Below are 6,000 nucleotides of genomic sequence, written 5' to 3'. Positions count from 1 at the left end.
ACATGCGAAAATAAATCAGTGTGATCCACCATATTAATAATCTAAAGAAGAAACCATGTGATCATATCAATTCATGCATAGAAAGCATTTGACAGAATTCAATATCCATCCATGATAAATACTCTCAGCAAACTAGAAATAGGAGAAATTTTACTGAATTTAATAAAGGGTATCTAAAAAGAAAAAAAAAAGAGACAAAACAAAACTACAACTAACACGATAGTTAATAATGAAGGACTGGGTGTTTTGCCCTAAGATCAGAAACAAGGCAAAGATGTCCACTCTATCCATTACTATTCGCTCTTGTACTGGCAGTCCTAGCCAATGCAATAAAATAAGAAAACCAAATAAATGACATAACAGAATAGAAGGGAAGAAATAAGACTCTCTCTATTCGTAGATGGCATGAAAGTCTATGTAGAAAATCCCAAAAGTTCTACCAAAAAAAAAATCTGAGTACTAATAAGTGAGGTTAGCAAGGTTGCAGGATACAAGGTCAAAACAACTTCAATCCTGCTTCTACTGGAAGCAAACAACTGAAAACCAAAATTTTTAAAGCAATAATATTTACTTTAGCTCCCCCCAAAATTAAATACTTGGGTATAAATCTAACAAAACACATACAGGATTTATATGCGGAAAATGTCTGTTCAAATTCTTTACACATTTTTCCATTGCATTATGGTCCTTTTATTGTTGAGTTGTAAGAAGGAATTCTTTTTATGTTTTGGATACAAGTCTCTTACCAGATATGTAATTTGAAAATATTTTCTCCAATTCTGTGGGTTGTCTTTTCAATTTTTTTGATGGTGTCCCCTGAAGCTTAAAAACTTTTGATGACACATGCCGCAACGAAGATCCCACGTACCGCAACTAAGACCCAGCGCAGCCAAAGTAAATAAATAAATAAATATTTTTAAAAAAAAAAAAAACCTTTCGATGAAGTCCAGTTTATCTATCTCATCTTTTGTTGCTTGTGCTTTTGGTATCATATCTAAGAAGGTTTTGCCTAACCCTAGTCATAAAGATTTTCCCCCATGTTTTCTTCTAAGAGTTTTATAGGTTTAGGTTTTACATTTAGGTCTATGATCCATTTTTAGTTAAACTTTAATGTATGCTGTAAGAAAGGGATCTGTTATGGGTTAAATTATGGTGCCCCAAAAGATATGCTGAAGTCCCAGTACCTGTGAGTGGGATCTTATTTGGAAATAGTCTTTGCAGATGTAATCAACTTAAATTGAGGTCATATTGGAGTAGGGTGGGCCCTAAATCCAATGACTGGTGTCCTTATAAGGAAAGAGAGATTTGAAGACACAGACACATACACAGAGGAAAGACGATCATGTGATGACAGAGGCAGCTCTTGGAGTGACGCAGCTGCAAACCAAGGAATGCCAAGGATTGCTGGCCACCACCAGGAGCAGGAGCAAATTCTCACTCAGAGTACCCAGAAGGAACCACCCCCGCCAACACCGTGATCTCAGACTTCTAGCCTGCAGAACTGTGAGAGAACAAATTTCTATTATAAGCCATCCAGTTTGCGGTCATTTATTACAGCAGCCCTAGGAAACTAACACAGGATCCAGTTTAATTCTTTTGCATATAAAAATTTCATTCTTTTGCATATCCAGTTGTCCCAGTACCATTTGTTGAAAAGACTTTCCTTTCCCACTGAATTGTCTTAGCACCCTTTCAAAAATCAATTGACCATAAATGTAAGGGTTTATTTCTGGATTCTCAATTCTGTTCCATTGGTCTATATGTCTACTCTTATTACAGTACCACACTGTCTTTTCTTTTTTTATATTTATTTATTTATTTTGGCTGCGCCAGGTCTTAGTTGCGGCACACAGGATCTTTAGTTGCGGCATGCAAACTCTTAGTTGCGGCATGTGGGGTCTAGTTCCCTGACCAGGGATTGAACCCGGGCCCCCTGCATTGGGAGCGCAGAGTCTTAGTCACTGGACTACCGGGGAAGTCCCGCACACTGTCTTTTTTTTTTTCAAATAATAATTTTATACATAATTTTAGGAGGTATGAATGTGATAAAGAATGCTTCGGGTGGGGTGTGCTACTTTATTATTTTTTTTAATATAAATTTATTTATTTATTTTTGGCTGTGTTGGGTCTTTGTTGCTGTGCGCGGGCTTTCTCTAGTTGCGGCGAGCGGGGGCTACTCTTGGTTGCGGTGCGTGGGCTTCTCATTGCGGTGGCTTCTCTTGTTGCGGAGCACGGGCTCCAGGCACGCGGGCTTCAGTAGTTGTGGTACGTGGGCTCAGTAGTTGTGGCTCGTGGGCTCTAGAGCACAGGCTCAGTAGTTGTGGCACACGGGCTTAGCTGCTCTGTGGCATGTGAGATCTTCCTGGACCAGGGCTCGAACCCGTGTCCCCTGCATTGGCAGGCAGATTCTTTTTTTTTTTTAACATCTTTATTGGAGTATAATTGCTTTACAATGGTGTGTTACTTTCTGCTTTATAACTGCACACTGTCTTGATTACTGTAGCTTGTAGTAAGTTTTGAAATTGAGAAGTGTGAATCCTCCAACTATGTTCTTCTTTTTTGAGATTGTTTTGGCTACTCTGTATCCCTTGCATTTCCATATGATTTTAGGATCAGTTCGTCACTTTTGAAAAAAGCCGTCTGAGGTTTTGATAGGGACTGCATTGAATCTATAGATCAATTTGGTGATAAACATAAGATGTCTTTTCCATTTATTTAGACCTTCTTTAATTTCTTTCACCTGTGTTTTGTAGTATTCAGAGCACAAGTTTTACCCAACATTTGGTTAAATGTATTCCTAGTTTATTCTTTTTGATGCTGTTGTAAGTGAAATTGTTTTTCTTAACTTCATTTTTGGATTATTCACTGCTAGTGCATAGAAATACAATGGACTTTTGCATATTGATCTTATATCCTGCAGCCTTGCTGAACTCATTTATTAGTCCTAATATTTTTTTGTGGATTCCTCAGGATTTTCTATATACAAGTTCTTGTCATCTGCAAATATAGTTCTACTTCTTCATTTCCAACCTGGATGCATTTTTTTTTTTTTTTTTAACTTGCTTAATTGCCCTGGCTGGAACCTCCAAAATAATGTTGAATAGAAGAGACAACAGTAAACATCCTTGCCTTGTTCCTGATCTTGGGGGAAAGCTTTCAATATTTCACCATTAAGTATTACGTCAACTGTGGAGTTTGGGTAGATTCCTTTCATCAGGTTGAGGAAGTTCCTTTCTATTCCTTGTTTGTTGAATGTGACCAATTAGCTCTAACTAAGGTGTGAAGGTGATTCAACAGAGAAGGGATAGTACTTTCACTAAATTGGACATCCATATGCAAACAAAAACAAAAACCCTCAACCTAAACCTCAAATCCCATACAAAAATTAACTCAAAATGGATCATATACCTAAATGTAAAACTATAAAACTTTTAGAAGGTAATGTAAAAGGAAATCTTCATGACCTGGTGCTGGTCAAAAACAAACAAACAAACAAACAAACATGACACCAAAAGCACAATCCATAAACAATAAATTGATAAACTGGACTTCATCAAAATCAAAAACTTTTGCTCTGTAAAATTCAAGTTTCAAGGAACAGTTAATTCCTACCTTAACAAGTTTTTCCAGAAAATAGGTGGCAAAGGCTGTGATGAGGCCAATGTAATCTTGATTCCAAAACATAATAAGGAAAATATGAAGAAAAAAAAGAAGAAAATTATAGACCTGTTTCACTTCAAGCATAGATATGAATGTTCTAAATAAAATTTTAGCTAACCAAAACCAACTGTATATTTAAAAGTTATAGTATCATGATCAAATAGGACTTCTCACAGGAATGCAAGGATGGTCTGACTTGGGAAAGGGTGTTGATGTGTTAATATAATGTAATTCATTACAATAAAGTAAAGGAGAAAATCATATGATTGTCTTGATTAATAAAGACAAAGCACTTAATAGTGATGATTCTAAAAAAGCTCCTAGGAAAATAAGAGTGGAAGGAAACTTTCTAAAAGCTATAAAGAGTTGGGACTTCCCTGGTGGTCCAGTGGTAAAGAATCCACCTTACAATGCAGGGGACGTGGGTTCAATCCCTGGTCAGGGAACTAGGATCCCACGTGCCGCGAGGTAACTAAGCCCGCGCGTCACAACTACTGAGCTCGCGCGCCTCAACTAGAGCCCGCGTGCCACAAACTACAGAGCCCATGCGCCCTGGAGCCTGCACGCCACAACTAGAGAAGAGAGAAACCTACGCACGGCAACAAAGAGCCTGCACGCCACAACGAAAGACCCTGCATGCCGCAACTAAGACCCAACAAGCCAAAAATAAAAATAAGATAAATAAATAATAAATAAATCTTTAAAAAAAAAAAAAGCTATAAAAAGTTATATACCAAAAGAGCACAGCAAGCACCGTACTTAATGGAGAACCTCAGCCACATGCCCCTGAAGACTGAGAATCAGGATCACCACCTCGGATTGGTAAGCGTTAGCAAGACGGCCAAAATGAAACTACCACAGTATCTTTCTACACCAGCAACAGTAGGCAATAAATCTCTTCATATAGAACCCCTACCGGTTCTGCTCCTGTGGTTGGACCCTGATGAAACACACGGTGATAAAAGCAGCGTAGTATTGGTACATGAACTGACCAGTGGAACAGAAGGGAGGTCAGGATGGACGGGAGCTGAATATGGAGAAGGCCCAGATCAACGAGGACAGGATACGTCTGTGTGTAGACGGTGTTGGAAACTGGCTCACCACGTGGAAGAGACCTGGATTCCTGCCTGACGCCACACACAGAGGTGGACTCTGACGGAAGGAAATGTAGGAGAATATGATACAAGAGAGGGAAGCACGTCTTCAAATGTTAATTGTAAAAAGCAAGAGGCAAAAACATGATGAATTCAATTAAAACAAACTTTAAATTTTCTATTCAACAAAGGGAAACCATGAGCAAATTTTTAGACAGATGACAGAAAGCAGAAGATATTTATAATATGTAAAACCAATGAAGGATTCATATCTCGAATTTTCAAGGAACTTCTGCAAAGCAATTTTTGAAAGTCAGCAGCCCCCAAACACCAACGACTAAAGGACATGACCAGCCAGTTGCAGAAGAGGAAGGCCCCAAAACTAAGCAAGTGCATGAAAAGATGGTCAAATTCAATGATCAGACAAATGTCAAGTAAACTGGGAGACCACTTAATGCCTATTCAACTGGCAAACCTGCAGAAGCTAGGACATGCTGAGGGAGGGTCACAGGGACCGAGGATGTAGGAACTGGTGGGACCGTGGACTGGAACACCCAACCGACCAACTGGAGAACTCACTGGTCTGCTCCAGGTGTGCACCCCAAAGCCCGGCTCCCACAGGTCCACCCAAGAGCAGGGGCTTTCGTGAGGTAGCCAGGATGTCCACGTGTAGGAAATGGTAAATGTAGTGAATCTGGGACCTTATCCGCTGGGCAGAAGCAGTGAAGAGCTGTACACACAGCTTCGAGGATGGAGCTTTAAAAACACAATACAGGGAATTCCCTGGCGGTCCAGTGGTTAGGACTCCGGACTTTCACTCCTGAGGGCACGGGTTCAATCCCTGGTCAGGGAACTAAGATCCCACAAGCCACTCGACAAAAAAATATAAAGTAAAATAAATAAAATACAATAAAACACAATACAAAGTGGAAAGAAACAGAATAGGGAAACACAAAGACTTGAGTTGATTAGGGCCACAGTTCCCAAACTGTGTGCTGAGGCACCCCAGGGTGCTACAGTGAATTCTCAGGGCCACTACAGGGTATTTTTCATTTTTGAGGGAAACACGGGATACAGAGCGTGCCAGACACGTTGTGAATAATTCGACTGAACTCAGAGTTTCCATATTGGATCGCACTGCTTTCGTTTCTAAGATATCTCTTTGCAAAGCTGGTTAAACAGCAGCTGCTGAAATAAAAAAGCAAACACCAGGCAAAAATCCACATGGATCAGGTAATGCAGGTGG

The sequence above is a fragment of the Balaenoptera musculus genome, chromosome 2, assembly GCF_009873245.2.
Source record: "Balaenoptera musculus isolate JJ_BM4_2016_0621 chromosome 2, mBalMus1.pri.v3, whole genome shotgun sequence".
In the NCBI taxonomy this organism is placed as follows: Eukaryota; Metazoa; Chordata; class Mammalia; order Artiodactyla; family Balaenopteridae; genus Balaenoptera; species Balaenoptera musculus.
The sequence above is the reverse complement of the archived record's forward strand: the minus strand, read 5'-3'. Positions refer to the sequence as shown.